Here is a 22,762-nt window from a genome sequence, read left to right on the forward strand (position 1 = left end):
GAATTTCATATAGATGTAATCATATAATAATACATATTCTTTTGTAACTGGCTTCTTTCACTTAATCTGATGTTTTCACATTTTTCCATTTATTAATATATCAACAGTTCATTCTTTTTATTGTATTATTTCATTTGACAAATATAACACCATTTGTTTTTCCATTATCCTTTAATGGCTATTTGGGATGTTTACAGTTTGGGGTTACTATGAATAAAGTACATAAACATTCTTATGCAAGTCTTGTGGGGAACATTTGCTTTCATTTCTCTTAATTAATAGCTAGGAGTAGAAGTGCTGGGTGATAGAGTAGACAGGGTAGAAAGATAATGTTCAACTTTATTAAAAAACTACTGAACAGTTTTCCAAAGCAATTTACCATTTTATAGTACTGCCAACATTTTAAAAGCATTCCAGTTGCTCCCTTGTCATATCAACATTTGGTACTAATTTTCTGGGAGTTTTTGTTGTTGTGGTTAGCCCTTCTAATGGGTATCAAATGGTATTTTGTTATGGCTTTAATTTTTATTTCCAAAATCACTAATAATGTTAATTAAGCATATTTTCATTGGCTTGTTAGCCATTTTTATAGCTTTTGTAAAATGTCTGTTTAAATCAATGGTTTATTATTTTCCTTAAATGAATGTCTTTATTAATGACTTATATATTATATAAGTCTCTTATTTACTCTGTGTACAAGTCCTTGGTCAGATATATGTATTTTAAATATTTGCTCCTGTCTATAATTTGTCTTTTCATTTTCTAAATGATTTTTTGATAATCAACAATTTTAAATTTTATTAAATTCCAACATATCAATTTTTGTTTAGAATTTTATATCCTCTCTGAGAAGTCTTTATTTACCTCTAGAGTTTGTAAAAATATCTTCTACATTGTCTTCAAGAAACTTTATACTCTTAGTCTTTTCTCAATTTGTATTTTTAACATGGTTGGAAATTTAGAGAAATGCCAAGGGTAATTGAAATAACCAAAACAAGTACAAATGATTTGAAGGACAGTGATTATAAAATTTATAAAACAATTCATTGCTACCTGCCATATCTACCTCTACGGGTTTCTTGTGAGAGAAAATGAACAAGCAATGATCTGCAAAATACAACTTTCTCAAAGAAAGCCTACAATGTAAATGAGAGCAGGAAAAATAAAGTTATTTTGGAAGATCAGCAGTTCCTTTTAGTTCAATCTAAGTATGGTAATTTTAAGTTTTGAATCCATATATATAAACCAACACTATATTAACAAGGATATACACATACCACTGCCTAGTTCCAGGGAACACTATTCACATGTATACACATTCAAGTGGAGTCTAGCGGGTAAGATCCATATTAAAGTGGTCATACTGGTTATCATGAGTTTTCAGAGATAAAGATGCAGGTTTTCACTATTCACTTTCAATACTTCTACCACTGTGTTGTTAAAACAAGCATATGCTACATTCGAGAGAAAAACATTTCTGTCCTATTTCATTTTCCAAGAGTACAAATTGATTAAGTTATATATATATATATCAATTTTATGTCTAAAAAATAAGTTTGAACAGTTTAAAATAGTTGTCTAACTTCTTTTGAACATATTTTTAGAGTTTACATAAAATTAACATTTTCATATACTATTTTAAATTAGAAAAAATAAAGTTCTTTATGTAGCAACAGTCCTTATTAATTTTATAAAATTCATTAATGATATTCCTGTTTATAAATACTTATGAGGTATATCTTACATCTTCATTCATACCAAGCCTATCCAGAGGATTTTTTTTTTTTAATTATTGGCACACAGTATCACTAAATCACAAATCTAACCTTGGTGAGAAATGATAACCAAAAAAACAAACAATGCGTTAAAACACTGGAAATGTGCTATCGCTTTAAATCCCTCCTAGAGACTCTAGCCATAGAAATTCCATTCTTTAATTTCAAGACACTTATGTTTAGGTAGGTGTCTACAATTTATATTCAAACAAACTCCTTATTCTCTTTTAAATTTACGTATTATTATATGCATAACTGCTAAGAATTTCTGCTCCTCAATGTTTTACTTATGTTCCATTTAAGAAGTACTAAGGACTTACTAAATAGTCATTTAACTCCTTATAATGTGCATATTGTAAAAAATCACTTCAGTTCTAGAAAAATAATTATCTCTTGGGATAACCTTTCATCATGTTAAAATATTCTACAAAATAACAGTGATTGAACTAGTAAACGGAAATACACTACAGATGGCAAATAGGCATAAAATAGGTGGTGGCTTATTGGGATGCAATATTCAGGTTATTAAAACATCCAGGGTGGAGACTGGGAAAGAATATCATGATTGATTAGCAGTATCTGTCATTAATGAGCAAAAGAGAGACTAATATAGAAATTTTAACTCTAGGCCCTGGCCGGTTGGCTCAGCGGTAGAGCGTCGGCCTGGCGTGCAGGGGACCCAGGTTCGATTCCCGGCCAGGGCACATAGGAGAAGCGCCCATTTGCTTCTCCACCGCCCCCCCTTCCTTTCTCTCTCTCTCTTCCCCCCCCCCAGGCGCTGGGGATGGCTCCTTGGCCTCTGCCCCAGGCGCTAGAGTGGCTCTGGTCGCAGCAGAGCATCGCCCCCTGGTGGGCAGAGCGTCTGTCCCTGGTGGGCGTGTCAGGTGGATCCCGGTCGGGCGCATGCGGGAGTCTGTCTGACTGTCTCTCCCCGTTTCCAGCTTGGGGGGGGGGGGGGGGATTTTAACTCTATTTGCCATTTACAGAGAAAATCAATACAAATTTACAAATTCAATAAAAAGTAAAATTTGAACATTATAAATTATTTTATAGTAGCCAAGTTATTTAAAGTAAAATTCTATTTTAAATAAGCCTTAAATAATTTTATTCTAAGAATCTTTTTACATTTTGCTATTCAATCTAAAACTCATCTCTTAAAAAAATTTTCTGACAGTAGCATTTATACAATCTTATCAATTATATAGTATCTCTTGATACAAGAATTCTCTTATTATAAACAATTGCAAAACTGAGCAAATGGATGGGGCAACTATTTTTAGGCACTGAACAAAAGGCAGCACAGGCTTATGATCCTTAAGAAAAGAGAAACAAGAGGTAACACCCATGACTGCCTTGCTCTCAGCTTGGAGGCTCTTTTCTGATACAGCAGAAGGAAATGGAACAAAGGTTTCTCTGAGGTAAAGAGGCAGAGACTGGCGTTCTGAGGCGCTAAGACCGAGTTTGTAGAACAGGGTTGCAGAAAAAAAGGGAATTAACAAAGAGGCTATCAAAAGTCTGTATGGAAATTCATCTCAGGACCTTGGATAAGGGTTGAGCTATATATCTGCAGGATCTGAAAGAATAGTGGAGTTGACACTAGAGATAGCACAGACAGTGCTGGGAGGAGTTCTGGCCTAGCCAGACTGGAGAGATTTCACTGAAAACCCCAGGTATTCAGCTGGGACCCCAGAAAGACAATGCCTTAGGAGTAAGGACCACACCCTAAAACAAAAGACAAAACTGAAGTAGACCTGCCTTAACAAAAGAAAACCTGCCTTAACAAAAGAAAACCAAGCCCAGCAATACCAGAAGATTAATCATTAATTTAAATGCCTGCTGAAATAAAACTCAGGTATTAACAAAAGTAACAATCCAGACTTCCTACAACATATCATCCACAATAGTCAACATACAATTAAAATTTACTACACATGCAAAGCAGAAAAACATGACCAATGACCAAGGAAAAAAACCAAAGCAGTCAATAGAAACTAATTTCAAGGCAAACCAGATCTTAGAATTAGCAGACACGGACTTTAAAGCAGCTACTATAAATAAATACAAGAATAAAAAGGAAAATAGTTATAGTAAGTAAAAAACTGGAAAGTCTCAGCAAAGATGTAGAAACTATAAAAGACAGAAATTCTCTTTGTACTTAAAAGTACAATATCTAAAGAGAAAAATCTACTGACTGCATGGTCTTAAAAGAACACTGGAGACTGAAGAAGAAAGATGTGGCAGATATATTATCCAAGAATGACTGCATCTCCCATCTCACATGCTCTTCATACAACATAGTCTTAATACTTCTCCCACAGAGTGAGTCTACGGTTCCTCCCTCTTAAACTTGGGCACACCTTTGTGATTGCCTCAACCAACAGAGTATACCAGAAGCGACATTAAGTGATATCTAAGGCTAGGTCATATAAATGCCATGCACTTTCCACCTTGAACTCTGGATCTTTACTCTTGGCACCAGGTTGCCACGCTATGAGAAAGCCTAAGCTAGACTATGTGAAGAGATCACTCAGAAAGGCCAAGTACCAGGGTTCTGGCCAATAGCTCAAACGAAGACACAGACAACAGCCAGCATTTACCAGACATGTAAGTGAAAACACCTTTAGATGATTCAGTCCCCACCTTGCCAAGTCATCTCCAGTCACCGAGTGTTCCCAACTAAAGCCCTAGACACTGTAAAGCACAGACTAGCCATCTCCACCATGCCTTACCTGAATTCCTGACTCACTGACTAAATATATGTATATGTAGCTTCTAAAATACATACACACGCACGCACAAAACACAGAGGTACAGGTAAAAATTCAATATAAAATGGAATATGTAAAAATATTCTATAAACTCCTAGAAAGGTAGAATAAGATAGAATAAGAGTAAATGAGTTATCAGACAGCTAAACAAATAGAAAAACAGTAGACTTAAACAAAACATACCAATAATTATATTAAATATAAATGGACAAAATACTCCAAGTATAGAGGCAACTTCAAAATTGACCTTCTTAATATTTCTTTAAGTTTACATATACTTGTTATGCAAGTTGGAACATTCTACAAGCAAACTCTCATACTATGCAATGTTCACCTCTGAAGAAGCAAGATTACATAAATCAAATGCTGGCTCTCTCTATATCAATACCATGCTACTAAACTAACTCCAATAGAGGAAAAAGAGACTGGGTTGCAAGATAAGCTTTTTACTGACTCTGAAAAGGCCTCAGAAATTCAGTTATTATTTTAGTAAAGTTATTGTGGTGGTTCAGGGTCTAATCCTCTACCTCTTTAGATACAATACTGTCAGCATATTGAGTGGTGCTTTTTTTCAGAAACAAATTCAAACTTGTGTCATATGACTGATTTATAAATATCATAATGACCATAATGGAAATATATTAATTTACTTAAAAAACTCAACTGCCCCAAGAACTAAATTATTCATATCTTTATGACCAGTTCAATATCTTACCACAACAGACCTTTGAAAATGAAACAGAATGCTGCTAATTAAATGTGGAATCAAACATGAGTAGTTAAATGAAGCCATTTTTAACATAATAAAACATTCTGATGTTTTCACCTCCACAACAGGAATGGCTTGCCAAAAATATCTGAAGTCCATTGGCTAAGACTTCCTTTCCCTTGGACTTGCTTTTTCCATGTTTCAATAATAGCTAATCAAGCCTTCTTTCCACTGAAAGTCTTTATGTAGACAAACTAGATATATTTCACTGGATTAAATTCAAGTGTTACTGTAAGGCCCAAGAGTCATTCTGTTTCTTAAAGGTCAACTGGTATATCTTTGCCTGGCATCAGTACATATTGATACTAAAGTTCATATAATTAGAGCATTATAACATTTTCAAGTACTTAGGGAATTGATAAAATCTCATTAACAAATACTTATAGAGCACATGCGATATGATAAGCACTACTGCAGACAGAGTGGTAACAAAACTTCAAGTACTGTCAACCCCAACTCTAACAACAAATGCTCCTCGCAACTTGACAGAAACTCAGTAGAAACCCTCTATATCCAATTCAGAAAACAGCCTAAGAACATTGGACAGCTCCTAATAATACAAAAATAGGTTTAAAAAAAAAATTAGCATCTGAAAAGAAAAAAGCAAAATAATCACTTACCTGCTACATTTTTCAATAGCTAATTCACTATTTGGTAACCATATTTATTTTCTTTACCGTATTCATGTTAAATCAACATTCGCTCTTAGAACCCTACCATACCTATAGTTGCTACTGCTACTACTACTAAACATAAAATTGGATTGTGGTTTTTCAAAACTCAATCTGTCTTAATCCCATTAGCAAAGACAAGCTCTGTACACTTTAGTCCTTAACTACTTCCTCCTAGTCAACTTCAGATTTTCAGAATTAAAATTAAGTATATCTAAAAACAAGTAAAATATCTTATTGAAAAATGTACTTTTAACTCTTGTCTGCATAGTACTGTTTTCTTCTACATGACCTTGAGTTAAACAGAAAAGCTAAAATAAGAGGTGCATATTAAATTCTGCTTTTAGATAGTGATCCCCAGTGCTAAAAATAATAAAATCTATGCTCTTTAAAGAGGTATAAAACTTGAGGAAAAAGAAATAAACAGTAAAGGGAGTAACATATAACCACTGAAAAAAATGCAGAAGGCTATTAAAAATAATATGAATAAGAAACTGCCAAACATTTCTCCAAAGAAGTTGTATCATTTTCTGCTTTTGCAAACATAAGTGAAAGGTCCAACTGATCTACATTCTTGCCAACCCATTAAACCTTTAAGTGTTAGCCATCCCAGTAAATAAGTACAGCATCTCATTGTGCTCCAATTTTAATTTATTTGATGACTTATTTTAAATATTTTCATGTTTATTGATCACTTATTATATATACCTTTTTTTGTAATGTTTCTGTTCATATCTTTTGCCCATTTCTTTATGAGGAAATCCCTGTGAATTCTAAAAGCATCTTTATACTGTGTGAAATTCAAGTCCATTGTCAGATATAAATTGTGAATAATTTTCCCATGCTGTGTTTGCCTTTTTATTTACTAATGGTGTTGATAAAGTCCAATTTGTCCATTTTTTCTTATATGCTTAATTTTGTATGTACTAAAAAATCTCTGACTAAATCTATGACCTAAAGGTCATAAAGGTTTTCTTCTGTTTTTATCAAATTTTATAGTTTCACATTTTATTTTTATGTCTCTATAATCCATTTAAGGTTAATTTTCATCTATTATGAGAAGTATAAGTAAAGGGTCACTTTATTTTTCATAATGACATCCAGTTGTTTCAGTTTCAAGTGGTTTGTTTTGTTTTGTTTTGTGACAATGACACAAAGATAGCGAGACAGAAGACAGGAAGGGAGAGAGATGAGAAGCATCAATTCCTCGTTGCAGCACGTTAGTTGTTCATTGATTGCTTTCTCATATGTGCCTTGACCAGGGGGCTACAGCAGAGTGAGTGACCCCTTGCTCAAGCCAGCAACCTTGGGCTCAAGCCAGTCCCTTGGGCTCAAGCCAGTCCCTTGGGCTCAAGTCAGAGACCTCGCACTAAGCTGGTAACTCCATGCTCAAGCTGGATGAGTCCAGTCTCAAGCTGGTGACCTCGGGTTTTCGAACCTAGGTTCACTGCGAACCAGTCCATTGCTCTATCCACTGCACCACCACCTGGTCAGGCTGTATCAAGTGTTAATAAGAGTTTCCCTTTCACCAAAAAACGTATTATGTGAGTTTTTCTGCAATCTCTATTATTTTCTACTAACCTATATCATATGATAAAGCAATTCTACTCATAGGTATTTAACCTACAGAAATGAAAAATACATGTTCACCAAAGTTTTGTACATGCATGCTCATAACAGCTTTGTTTGTATAGATCCAAACTAAAAACAGCCCATATGTCCATCAGAGGTGAATGGATAAATTTTATCATAGCCATACAACTGAATACTACTTAGCAATAAAAAAAATTACTGATACAAGTAACAACAGGGATGAATTTCAAAAATATAATGCTAAGAGAAAGAAGCCAGACACAAAATAGTAAATACTATATGACTGCATTTATATAAAATTCTAGTACAGGGAAACTTATCCACAGTGAAAGGAAGCAGATTTAGATATTGCCTCAAACCAAGGTTCGGGCTTGATTACAAAGGGTCAAAAGGAAACTCTACCGTAATAGAAATGTTCTAAATCTTGATTGTGATGAAGTTTTACATGGGTATGGGTGTGTGTGTGTGTGTGTGTGTGTGTCAAAACACACTGAACTGTACATTTAAAATGAGTACATTTCATTGCATATAAATTATAACATAGTAAGCCTGGCCTGTGGTGGTGCAGTGGATAAAGAGTCAACCTAGAATGCTGAGGTTGCCGGTTCAAATCTCTGGGCTTGCCCGATCAAGGCACATATGAGAGTTGATGGTTCCTGCTCTTTCCCCACCCTTCTCTCTCTCTCTCTCTCTCTCTCTCTCTCTCTCCCCTCTCTAAAATGAATAAATAAAATCTAATCTAAAAAAAAATTATAACTCAGTCATTTTAAGAACAATTTGATTATAACTGTAAAATGAAATTCACCGCAAAAATCTCAAAATTTATTTTTGATTAATACTAGATATGGCAGGAGGAGCACATCATCTTTGGGAATTATAACTTTTTAGAATAAAAAGCAAAACAGCACTGTCTAGAATACCCCTTTCCAACAGAACTTTCCACAATTATGAAAATGTTGTGTATCAGGGCTGTCCAACACAGGAGCCACTAGCCAAACGTGGCTATTGAGTATCTGAAATGTGGCCTAGTACAAATAAAACTGAATAAATTTATTCTGTTTTAATTAATTAAACTTAAACACAAATAGCTCCATGTGGCCAGAGGCTGATAACTTGGAATGCATAAGTCTAAAAAATATGTATGTATAAAAAATCCATGGAAGGCAATACATGCCTCTTAGTAAGGTAGCAGAAATGGGTGTATTCCTAGAAAAGAGCATTAAACTGAATACAGAGAAAATACGGTAATAACTGAGCACAACTGTCAAAATATCTAGTTAAAAATATTTTTTAACTATATGCAGTTTTTAAAATTTTTAATATGCTTAATTTTATTTTATCAGTAGATTAATAAAGAAGGAAACTACAACTCGATATATTTCTAACTAAGAATGAAGAACAAGTTTGAGTGGAAATGCCAGGAAATGGAGAAAGTACTCATATAATTTTAGCGTTCACGTCAGAGAAGGGAGGAAATACTGGCATAGTTAGATATGATACAGATCAGTAAAACAGATTTCAAAAGCTTCATTTGAATTCATAACTCAAAAATCAAAACGGAAAAACTGTAACTAAAATTCCATATAAACAATTACAAATGATCCACAAAAGAAAAAAAAAACAAAAATTATCTTAGACCAATCAACCTAACTGCAGAGAATTTACCCACAAAGTTCACATTTTAAAAGGTATATATAACAATGCGAGGGAAAAAAGGAAATAATCACAGATGAAAGGAACATAAAAAAATGGGGGGGGGGGCTTGGAGTGGAGAAAATATTTACACCAAAAAAACAAAAACTTAGGTAGAACACAAGTTAGAAAGTTGTATGATGCTAGATGCAAAGAAAAAGCAGGAACTCCTATATTCCCTCTTCACTTCCATCTTTGCTGTCCAGAACACTGCTCTGATTTACTAAATCAAGAGTGGCAAGAGCACGAGAGTTCTCTAGATTAAAAGCATTTTCTAATTTACTACTTAAGCAAGGATATTTCTTAAGAATATTTCTTTTTTTTTTTTTTAAGTTGGAAATGGGGAGGCAGTCAGACAGACCCCCGCCTGTGCCCGACCGGGATCCACCCAGCATGCCCACCAGGGGGCGATGCTCTGCCCATCTGGGGCGTTGCTCTGTTGCAACCAGAGCCATTCTAGCGCCTGAGGCAGAGGCCAGGGAGCGATCCCCAGTGCCCAGGCAAACTTTGCTCCAATGGAGCCTTGGCTGCCGGAGGGGAAGAGAGAGACAGAGAGGAAAGAGAGGGGGAGGGGTGGAGAAGCAGATGGGCGCTTCCCCTGTGTACCCTGGACAGGAATCAAACCCGGTACTCCTGCACACCAGGCCGACGCTCTACCACTGAGCCAACCGGCCAGGGCCAAGAATATTTCTTAACAAACATCTATCAACAGAAAAATCTTTGATATTCTGTGATTAAACATATTTTTGAAGCAGATGGTAAATAATAATTCAAAACAGAGATAATCCACCACCAAGCTCTTCATCACCGCTTCATCTGAATCTTATCAAATTAAAATGGAAAGAGAGGCAGGGCATTATAAAATTGTCTGAAAAGAGTACCACTACTTTTCTTATTTTTCAAGTTCATAAAAACCATTAAATAAAAACTCAAAAATAATTATTAGTTAAAGACAGGGTCAGTACACACCTGTAAAGCAAAGGATAAAATATGGTAGGTAAGGCCTATAAACACAAAGTTGCTAACCCCTCAATTAAAGAAATGTAATCAAAAATAAAATTATAACAAACTGCAAAAAGTTTAACTGTGATTAATATCCAGTTTGCCAAGGTTGTAAGAGAGGAACAATACTCTACATGTTGGTGAAAATATAAAATAATAACCATTTTTGAGAGAAAAAGTTTAAACCATGGATCCACTGGTCCCAGGAACTCCAATGCTAAGCATTTACCTTAAAGATATACTTGCAAAAGGACTCCAACATACACATGTGAAAATGCTTATTAGAGTACTGTTTTCAATAGCCATAAACTGGAACCAACCTACTAAATACATTATCAGAGGGGATTTATTATTTTATGATCCTTAGATGAAATAGAAAAGAGAGACAACGAAAGAATCAATTATATCTCCTTGATAATATGGAAAATTTCTAAGTATGTTAAATTAAAAAGAAAAAACAAGATGCAGAAGAGTATACAGTATGTTTGTTCTCATTTGTTTTCCTTAAAAAGTAGATATAATAAGAAAACAATTTTTTAAGAATATACAAAACTTTATACAACAGATATCTTTGGGAACGGAGTCTGAGGCTAGGTGTCCAAAAGGAAAAATTTGTAAGGGATATTGTCCTCTTTAGGCTGCTAGCATTAAAATTCCAATTTGAAGAAAATTTCAAGAGCTGGGAAGCAAATATTCCCTTCCCAACCTTTTTCTCAAGTGTGCTGGCCTAGATCAATTACTTCTTCCTGCTCTGCACACTGAATCCTAAATAGTGAGAATAAGGTAGAGGAGTCAGATTATTCAGTTATCCAGAGGAGCTGAAAATTTATGAGCAATCACCAATATCTAGTCCTGGCAGCAATACCTGGGATAGTATGTATCCAAGCAGCAGTGTCCTAAGCAAACACTGCTCTTACTGTGTAACCTCTTGACCATGTCTTACGTCCCTCAGCTTCTTAAACCTTCAGTCTGATTTCCTAGTTATGTGCTACCTAATATTTTTTTAAAAATTTTTTGCTGATCAAGAATTACTTTCCATCATGTGCAACCAAGAACCTGACTTTCCTTTTACAGTATTTGTCTATAGGTTTTGTGTGTATGTGTGTTGCTTTGTTTTCGTTTTCTTAGTAAGTGATGGTGAAATCAGACTTTTTTATGGGCTCCCTTTAATATTGGAACCTTACGATTTCTTATCTAGCACTCTGGGCAACAGTGAGCCTAGCAGGAGAATAAACAATCTTTTTAAAAGAAAATATCACAGCATTTTTTAAAAGGAAGGAGTGTAAACTTGAATATTGCTTAGGGAAACATTAACTATACCTGCCCCTCCCACTTCCTCCTCTCTCCTCCCAAGGATTTCATACCCACAACTGGCTCACTGCCTTGTAAGTTTGACACAATAGAAAGGCGGAAAAAAGCAAGAAAACAGCATTTCCAAAGGGAAATGGGAAAAGTTAACTGTAAATATTTGGAAAGTAGAGACGAAAGTGAAGACAAGAGCAGAGAAGTAATACCCTCAAAACTGGGAAAATCAATACAAATCTTCCTAATACAATTATTCCTTACTTAAGTAATTTCAATGTATTAAAATCTTGATTTGTTAAAAAACAGAATAAACACTGCCTTCATTTTTATAATCTTTACTTTCATCAAAGAATTTCTATGAAATAGTTCTAAATAAGCTACATATTGTAAAAATAATATATAAACATATATATTTCAAATGATATATAAAAAAAGTCTGTAATATAAAATCAGCCAAAAGATGGCAGAGCAAGAAGTATCAGGAAATTCATCTTTCCACCCAGACAAAAACTGTACTGGTATCTCATTAACTATTTTAGAACTCTGGAGTCTGTTTCAAAGCTTGTAGCTTCCAGGGGAAGGGTTAGATTGTAAATCATAGCTAATTTCAGTCAACTTAAACCCCTAGGATGGTTTCAACTCCCCACCTGAACAGCCCTAATCCACCCCTCTTCCCCACGCAGCAGGTACCCATGCAGTTTTCCTAGAGCAGCCGGCAGCAGCTTGTGGGACTTTGTCCCTCAAATTCCAGGGATCTGTGTTTCTATCCTTGCCTCTGCTTCTGACTGCAGATGTGCAGTCACAGAAGCCAACTATCATTATACTAATCCCCACTGACTGGAACAGCTTCCAGGGGATTTTAAATCCGCAGCCTATTTTTTTCTTAATTTTTTTCCCCTCTTCCTCTTTTGGAAGACAGACACTTAAGAAGTATGACGTCCATGTAGAGGTGTTTATTTGAACATAAGTTTTCAACTCCTTTGAGTAAATACCCAAAAGGATACAATTTCTTGTGTATATGAAGTCCGTTTAGTTTTGTAAGAAACCACCAACTGTCTTTCAAAGTGGCTGTATCATTTTACAAGCTGTGGGCTTTTTATCTAATGCCATATTGTATAGGAGCAGACTTTTTGTATGCTACACACTGGGTGATTTCTATATGACATTCTTAGAAAAGTCAAAACTATAGAGAGAGTACAGTATCAGTAGTACTCTGTAAACTATAATGGTGGATACACATCATTATAAATTTGTCCAAATTTCACAGAACTTACACCACCAAAAGTGAACCCTAATATAAACTATGGACTTTGAATGATAATCCTATATAATGTAGGCTCATCTATTATAACAAAAATACTTCTCTGGTGGAGGACACATGAGTAAGGGAAGCTATGCATGTGTGAGGGCAGGGGGTACATGAGAAATCTCTATCTTCTACTCAATATAGTTGTGAACGCAAAATGGCTTTAAAAAGTCTATTAAAAAAAATTTTTTTTTCAAAAGCACTCCACAGCCTATATAATATACAAGAGTAAAAGACAAAAATTTTCCTCTAATGTCAATAGCATGACAGGAGACCTACTTTCATCATTTCTAATCAATCCAGTACTAAACATTCAAGCCAAAGCATTTAGGCAAGAAAAAGACATCCAAATTGCAAAGGAAGAAGTTAAATGATCTATTTGCAGATGACATGATTTCATATGCAGAAAACCCTGGGGATTCCACAAGCGCACACGCGCACGCGCGCGCGCACACACACACACACACACACACACACGTTAGAATAAACAAATTCAACAAAGTGGAGTATTCAATATTACCATGCAAAAATCAGTTGCTTTCTATACACTAACAAAGATCAAAATAAAAAAATTATTAAAACATTCATATTTAGCATCAAAAGAAAAATATCCAGGAATTACCTTAACCAAGGGCATAAAATACTTGTACACAGAAAACTACAAAATTGTTGAAAAAAATTAAAGACCGAAATAAATGGAAAAACATGTCAAGTTCATGGATTGGAAGAGTTACTATTGTTAAGATTTCAATACCGCCTGACCAGGCGGTGGTGCAGTGGATAGAGCGTCAGACTGGGATGCAGAGGACCCAGGTTCGAGACCCCGAGGTCGCCAGCTTGAGCATGGGCTCATCTGGTTTGAGCAAAAGCCCACCAGCTTGAACCCAAGGTTGCTGGCTCCAGCAAGGGGTTACTCGGTCTGCTGAAGGCCTGTTGTCAAGGCACGTATGAGAAAGTAATCAATGAACAACTAAGGTGTTGCAACGCGCAACAAAAAACTAATGATTGATGCTTCTCATCTCTCTCCGTTCCTGTCTGTCTGTCCCTGTCTATCCCTCTCTCTGACTCACTCTCTGTCTCTGTAAAAAATTAATTAATTAATTAATTAATTAAAAAGTGTTTCAATACCATGCAACAGAATCTACAGATCAATGAATTCCTTTATCAAAGTCCCAAAGACTTTTTTTCCCCCAGAAATAAAAACTCCATCTTAAAATTGATATGGATTATCAAAGGATCCTAAATGGCCAAAACCAATCTTAAAATAAACGAACAAAGTTGAAGGACTCAAAAGTCTTGATTTCAAAATTTGCTACAAAGCTACAAAGTGTGGTACTGGCATACAGACAGACATACATCAATGGAACAGAACACAGAGCCTAGAATTAAACCCTTTTATATATGGTCAATAATTTTTGACAAAGGTGCCAAAACCATTCAATGAGGAAAGGACAATCTTATTATACACCATATACAAAAATTTACTCAGAATGGATGAAAGACCTAAAATAAAACTCTAAAAAAAAAAAAAAAAAAACAGGGAAAAAGCTTCATGACACTGGATTTAGCAATGATTTCTTGGACATGACAGCAAAGGTACAGGCAATATAAAAATAGATAAAAAGAACTGCATCAAAATTTTAAACATTTGTGTATCAAACAACACTACCAATACAGTAAAAAAGCAAACATAGGATGGGAAAAAATACTTGTAAATCACAAATTTATATCCAGAATATATAAGCAATTCCTAAAACGCAACAACAAAATACCAAACCATCCAAATTACAAACAGGCACGGCACTTCAATAGACATTTCTTCAAAGATAGACAATAAATACATGAAAAGATGCTTGACATGATTTATCATTAGGGAAATAAAAACCAAAACCACAATGAGATACCACTTTACACTTATTAGCAAGGCTATCAAAATAAAAGCCCAGAAAATAACAAGTGTTGATTAGGATGTGGAGAAACTATAACACTGTGTACTTCTGGTGGAAATATAAAATAGTATAACCACTACAGAAAACAATAGGGTAGTTCCTGAAAAATTTAAACAGAACTATCATTTGGTCCAGCAATTCCACTGCTCCAGATATATGACACAAAATAAAAGCAGAGAGGGACTCGAACAGATACTGTTACACCTTTAATTGTCTAAAGGTGGAAGCAACCCAAGCGTCCATGGGCATATGAATGGATAAACAGAATATAGTTTATACATAAAATGGAAAGAAATCCTGACACATACCACAGCATGAATGAACCTTTAAGACAAGTAAAATAAGTCAATTACAAAAAGACATATATTGTATGATTCCACTTATTTAAGGATCATAAAATAGTCACATACATAGTGACAGAAAACAGAACAGTGGTTACCAGGGCTGGGATTAGGTGAAAGGGCAGTTACTGTTTAATGGGTAAAATGTTTCAGGTATGAGATGAGAAAAAAAAGTTTTATAGATGCATAGTGGTGATGGTTGCACAACAATATGAATGTGCTTACTGCAACTGGTGTCACTTAAAAATGGTTAAAATTATAAATTTTAATCACATACATTTTAACAAGTAAAAAGAAATTATTCATCTCCAGCTCTATTCACCTTCAAAATCATATTCCTGCTTCACTCCTAAAAGCAACTGCATTCAAGTACGGGTTACAACACAGTTCAGTTCCTAGGACAAGTGACATAACCCAAACTTTGGTGTAAGTCAAAACACACCTTAGCCTAACACAAACAGAACACTTGTGCGTTTAACAGTCCAAAATGGCAGAGGTGAGCGTACTGAGGGGACACCAACTCCCTCACTCATAGGCCACGTTACTGCGTATTCTTCCACGGCACACAATCTAACTAGTTCTCCCACATAGTCTGAAAGTATGAACAAACACATTTCACCATTTTTAGGTTTTTATGGGAGTGAGCATTGTAAACTTGAAACGCTGTATGTCAAGACTGTCAAAACCTGAGGACCCCCTGTACTAAGGATTCTTTTTCCTGGCATTTAATTCAGCATTTCCATATAATATACTATAATAGTGCTTCCTGTAGATTTGTTAATTATCTACATATTTTTTGCCATCGTAGAGAAGGCTTAGTAAACCAGTAGTACCCACACACATTTCACTTCTCTTAATCACCTTTAAATGGTAAATCACAATACGGGGTTAAATCATCAACAGGTATTAATAATTGCTTCTTGTTTCTTTTTTTATTGAATTTATTGGGCTGACACTGGATAACATAATTATACAGATTTCAGGTGCCCAATTCTTGTTTCTAATTCACTTATTTTCCTAAGACTCTTTGCATCTTTTCCCCAAATATTTCAATATCCACCTTTCAGTTCTTATTTTCCTGCCTAAATTCCTATTGCCTACTGCTACAATCAGAACTGGTTGCTTGCCTGGCCAGGAGGTGGCTTAGTGGATAGAGCCTCAACCTGGGACACTGAGGACACAAGTTCAAAACTCCGAGGTTGCCAGCTTGAGTGCAGGCTCACCAGCTTGAGTGTGAGATCATAGACATGACCGCATGGCTGTTGGCTTGAGCCCAAAGGTCACTGGCTTAAAGCCCAAGGTCACTGGCTTAAGCAAGGGGTCACTGACTAAGCTAGAGCCCGTCCCGGCCTGGGTCAAGGTACATATGAGAAAGCAATCAATGAACAACTAAAGTGTCACAACAAGTTGATGCTTCTCATCTCTCTCCCTTCCTATCTGTCCCTGTCACTTTCCCAGGCTTTAAAAAAAAAAAAAAAAAAAAAAAAAAGTGGTTCTTCAGCTTATAGCACAGTTGTTTGTTATTTTGGGATTTTTTTCCTTCATTGCATCTTCTCTTTACTGATGCCATTTTCTTTCATAGTTCATTCCCTTGTTTTTCTGGGGCACATCTTCTAGTAATTGCCTAAGAAATGTTACATGGATAGATTTTTTTTTTAGTCCTTGAGTATCTTGTTTTCCTACTTTTGCACTTGATTGATACTCTGGATAAATACAGAATACTAAACTGAATGTACAAATTTTGAGTGCCGTTCCATCTTTTTTTTTTTTAAATAATTTAATTCTCCCTGTACATTTCTGTTCATGTGAGCCAGCAGAAATCGAGAATGTGTACTTTACAATATTTACGTGTTGTGAGAGATTCAAGTCAATTCAGATGGCAAAAGTAGAATTCAATCACTAATGAAATGTTTAAAAATAGATAAACAAAAAAATGTCTTTACAAGATAAAAAGAAATCTTCCACAATGCAATAAATTGCAGATCACTGAAATTTTAACTCTTTAGGTGATTTCAGTTCAGTTTTTGGTTTCAAAATCTAGAGACAATCCATCTTCTATCTTTAGTTATACTGCTGAGAAGTTAGATGCTATTCATGTTTCTAATCCTTCCTAATTGATCCTGAACACTTTGAAACATTCTCCTTATTTCTGGTGTTCTTAAAGAAATTTCACAATAATTTGCCTGACATTGGCCTATTTTCATTTATTGGGTTTGTCACTATATAGGCCTTTTCAATCTGGAAACTCATATCCTAAAGAAATTTTCTGATATAATAATACCAGAAAAGACCTTCTTTGATGATTTCCCACAATGAGTGGACCAACACTGTCCTACCAAAAAAAAAACAACAACAGGCTATATTAGCCCAAGAGTTTCCAGTTTTTGTCCTCTCAAATACAGGATACTATGGTTATTAGGGAAATGAACTATGAAATCTGACAGACCTGGGCTCTACCCTCAACCTTACTACTTGGCCAGTTGTGGCATTTGGAAAGTTAACTTCTTTTTAACCATCTATAAGATGGGGATAGATTTACTGCAGAGATTTAATAAGATGATAGGAGTCAACTGCTTATGCAACAGTAACATATATATGTAAATAAGTGTACAATAAATGTTACCTATTACTAAAATATCAAAAGTTGAATGGTGTGGATAATATAAACATTGCCAAATCCATCAAACCTCTTCTATTTGTAAGGAAACAAGACTAACAGAAGTGGGAGGCAGCCAATGGGTATAGGATTTTCTTTTGGGATGATAAAAATGTATTGGAACCTAATAGAGGTGGTAGTGGCAAAACACTGTGAAGACTCTAAATGTCACTGAATTGGACAGTTTAAAATGGTTAATTTTGTTATGTGATTTTCACCTCAATTTTTAAAAAGCACAGGAAATAGGTAATGAGGGAAAAGGTCAAAAGCTGTTAGAGACAGAGAATAGAATTGATCCTTTCCTCTAAATAATTTTGAATAAATAATCTCCATATAAAACCTCTAAACATTAAATCCTCTAAACTCCTGGTCAGCAAACTGCGGCTCGCAGCCACATGCGTCTCTTTGGCCCCTTGAGTGTGGCTCTTCCACAAAATACCACGTGCAGGCGCTACCTCGATAAGGAATGTACCTACCTATATAGTTTAAGTTTAAAAAATTTGGCTTTCAAAATTAATATCAATCATTGAACTGTTGATATTTGGCTCTGTTGACTGAGTTTGCCGACCACTGCTCTAAACAATCTCAATTCTTTTTAACTGAATAACCAATAATGATAATTTTGGAATAACAAACACTTCCTTTTTTATTGAAAATCAACATACAATTAAAAGATCAACATACAATTAAGAAAAAGATGTTTGAAAAATTTCTTCAATAAGAAAAGGCATAAAATGGAAAAAAGGTGGACTCTTTTTTTTTTTTTTTGTACTTTTCTGAAGCTGGAAACGGGGAGGCAGTCAGACAGACTCCCGCATGCGCCCGACCGGGATCCACCCGGCATGCCCACCAGGGGGCGATGCTCTGCCCATCTGGGGCGTCGCTCTGTCGAGACCAGAGCCACTCTAGCGCCTGGGGCAGAGGCCAAGGAGCCATCCCAAGCGCCCGGGCCATCTTTTGCTCCAGTGGAGCTTTGGCTGCGGGAAAAGAAGAGAGAGACAGAGAAGAAGGAGAGGGGGAGGGGTGGAGAAGCAGATGGGCGCCTCTCCTGTATGCCCTGGCCGGGAATTGAACCCGGGACTTCCGCACGCCAGGCCGACACTCTACCACTGAGCCAACCGGCCAGGGCCAAAAGGTGGACTCTTGAATCTGTAATACAGCTGCTTATAATATGGGCCAAAACTGATAACATACAAAATAATGAATAATGTCTTTTTTTAAAATCACTGTGCATCAGAAGACTGAGCTCTAAGCATTTCATTACAATAAATATGGGAATCTTTCCACATCTAAAACTTTTCCAATATAAGAAGAGGAAGTAAATTATTTCCTACTAATTCAGACCAAGGGAAAATATTGTTATAGGCATCTTTTTTCATTTTCAACATTTCCCAATTGTGTGCCATGAAACACTGTTTAGAAAGATGTTATTTAATACACAAAAGAAAAAAAGACACAAGGGGGAAGGAAAGGAGAAAAAGATAAAGGTGGGGGGGAAAGCAGCGCATTAGAATTTCACTCTTGGGAGATTTAGTGTGTAGCAGCAGTAAGAAAGCCAGTTCACCTCTATTAAACATACATTTCCCTGATTTATTAGGTACAGAACAGTTCTCAGGCTATGTCTGTTACACACATGAAGCATCAATTTGTTAAACACTGCTGAGATATATACCAGATAACATATTTGTTATCAATTTGTTAAATACTGTTTAGATTTATACCAGATAACACATAAATTAGATAACTTCAATAATTAGCTTGAGGGATAAGACTAACATACAGATCAAAGAATAATCAATTTTCTGAATAAAATATTGTTTCATATTACTAGCTAGTCAGAAGACAGGAGTTCAGTGACAAGAAAGAAGGAGGAGACAAGGTGGCAATAGAGGAAAAGAAGAAAAACAATCTGGAAAGAGCGCTTCAGCTTCCCTTCTATGAGCTGTCCTTGTCCTGCCCTGTCAATTGCTTAAACAACACATTTGCAATGAGGATATTAAAAAAATTTCACCTTGGTGAAAATTCTCCCCTCCTCTCTCTTTTTGCTTATTTTTTACATTAATTCCTGATTCAAGGGGGTAACCTAACAAGAAATTAAATATTTATCACAAATGTACTTTGAGTACCTCAGGTATAAAATTCATATCATATCCCAAAACAGTTAAATAATACTGGACAATTTAAGCACAAACATATTTGCAATTGGAGTTTCTTTTACTCAAGACACTGATTTACAACAAAGTCTGAACTCTGTATAATATTTCCTGTTTCGGAAAAAGAATAGGAAAAATATTGAATTAGGGAAAAAAAGATAATATTCTTTAGACAATCCAATGCAGAGAGGGTAAAGCACAACACAACTGAAAATAGTTTCATTAACAGAAAATATGTAGAAAAATAGACATTTTCACTGAGACAATATCATCTTTAGACCAGGAAGAAACCACTACTGATTATAACTACTGTCTCCAATATAGTGTGAAATAATCAAGAAAATCATGGTTAATCCTAACAAATTATTTAGGAATTATTTATTTTCATTTTAGCTCACAGAAAAAGCTACATCTTCCTTCCCAGTCTCTGTTCAGCCTTTCTCTCATAAAAAAAAACAAAATAGGGAGGTGAATAAGCAACTGAAGACCATAAAGCCCCTCTGACCATTTATCCCAATTAAAAAAAATAAAAACAAGCATAGCACAGCTATAACATTCAGTTGACAATTCATTTTTTATATGCTATTACTATTGCCATTATAACAGGGTGACAAGATCAGTCAGCTAAAGCAACCATTGGCTACATAACAAACCATATATAAAAACTTTAGGAATTACAGATTTGAAAAAGTTAAAAGCTAGATCAAATAAACTAGGTACATTAAAGCAGACAGAATAAATTTCAACTTTGGTTACTGATTATAAACTAAATGTGTGAATCTTAATTCAGAAGCATAAAAAAAGTGGTTATGAAAATCAGCAGATGACAGATCAAAATACTTCCCAGCATAGTACAGTACTTCCTTGGTCAAGTTATTACAATTTAAGGAGTGATAATCAAATGTACAGCTCCAGAAACTGGACTTTATCAGTAACCTAAAAGATAATCATTCAGCCTCAAGACTAACTCACAGTCAAAAGAGACTAAGACTAATTCATATCCAAAAAAGAATAAAATTTAGCACACCAGATTAATTTACCAATAAAATATCCTTATAATAATCACAAACTTTACCCTTACTCTTTCCTACTATAAGTACTAATCTAACTTGGTTGAATGAGTATTTGGTTGAGCAGAAAATTATAGTAATGTGAAGTATATCATCCTATGTGATAGTTCATCTGACTCTAGTCTAGGCCATACAGAGGCCTGATAAAAACTCCTGCACCACAGAGACTACACATGTCTGGTGACTGGACTGCTCACTTCCAAAATTCTCCACCTCTACAGTCAAAATTTACTTCTCTCACTTTTGTTTACTATCACCCATTTCATTTTCTGTTGATGTGTATTATCACTTATTAAGTCGTATCAAACTGTTATTCTCATGGCTCTTCAAGGTTAAGTATCCTTCCACTCTGTCCTGTCCATGAGAAGGGCAAATTCATTTCCCTGTTTTCAGTTTCTTAAATAATACTTCCGACAGCCTCGTGTGCTCTACCTATAATTGCAATAGAAACCACAAAGAAGTAGTTTTGGGTTCTTTTGTAGTTTCTGTACAAACTGAAATTTAATTCTGAAACAATGTGAACACCACAATAATCCAACTGGACACAATCAATGCTGCAAAAATATAAATACACTTTGATTTAAAGCAAATTGCTAAAACTTTAACAACTTATGGCTAACATATAAGGTAGGCTTATATACAGGGTGAGGCAAAAGGAGGTTTATAGTCTCTCGTGGAAAATAATACAATTATACAAAAATAAACTTTTGTATACTCACAACTGTAAACCTACTTTTGCCCCACCGTGTACTTAGATAACTATTATAAAAAGAATTCTTCAATGCATAATGCTTAAAAAGTGCTTTACCACTCTTTATAACAGGGGTCCCCAAACTTTTTACACAGGGGGCCAGTTCACTGTCCCTCAGACCGTTGGAGGACCGGACTATAAAAAAAAACTATGAACAAATCCCTATTCACACTGCACATATCTTATTTTAAAGTAAAAAAACAAAACTGGAATAAATACAATATTTAAAATAAAGAACAAGTAAATTTAAATCAACAAACTGACCAATATTTCAATGGGAACTATGCTCCTCTCACTGACCACCAATGAAAGAGGTGCCCTTCCAGAAGTGCGGTGGGGGCCGGATAAATGGCCTCAGGGGGCCGCATGCAGCCCGTGGGCCGTAGTTCAGGGACCCCTGCTTTATAACATTTAATTCTCATAACTGGCCTGACCTGTGGTGATGTAGTGGATAAAGCATAGACCTGGAATGTCGAGGTTGCCGGTTCAAAACCCTGGGCTTGCCTGTTCAAGGTCACGTATGGGAGTTGATGCTTTCTGCTCCTCCCCCCCTTCTCTCTCTCTCTCTCTCTCTCTTTCTCTCTGTCTCTCTTCTCTAAAATGAATAAATAAAAAAATAATAATAATTCTCATAACTATCAAATATTTAAATTGAAAGTCATCAAGAAAGAATCCAAAATTTTAACTTTTAAAAACCATTAAAGTTCCTACTAATGTTTTACAGTTAATTTATTCACACATAATAGATTTTTGCTCTGAAATCTGAAAATATATTAAGACTATTTACAAAGCTGACACAAATTCCTCCTCTCATAAATACATCATGTACTGTTAGGATATAAATACATTAAAAATTATTTAAATGGACCTTTCAATGGGCCTTGTTCTGATTGAATGATAATTACACTAAGAAAATTATGCAAAATTATAAAATGAACCAAGTTAGACTTTGGTATGCCCA

General features: G+C 35.2%; 1 protein-coding gene across 1 annotated transcript in view; it reads right to left on the bottom strand.

The window, feature by feature from the left end:
• Positions 1-22,762, bottom strand: part of PTEN (phosphatase and tensin homolog) — a gene marked incomplete at its 5' end in the record, with an annotated part of 89,264 nt that overhangs the window by 37,897 nt on the left and 28,605 nt on the right. The gene's annotated exons all lie outside the window — the stretch shown is intronic.

The sequence above is a fragment of the Saccopteryx leptura genome, chromosome 9, assembly GCF_036850995.1.
Source record: "Saccopteryx leptura isolate mSacLep1 chromosome 9, mSacLep1_pri_phased_curated, whole genome shotgun sequence".
NCBI classification, from domain to species: Eukaryota; Metazoa; Chordata; class Mammalia; order Chiroptera; family Emballonuridae; genus Saccopteryx; species Saccopteryx leptura.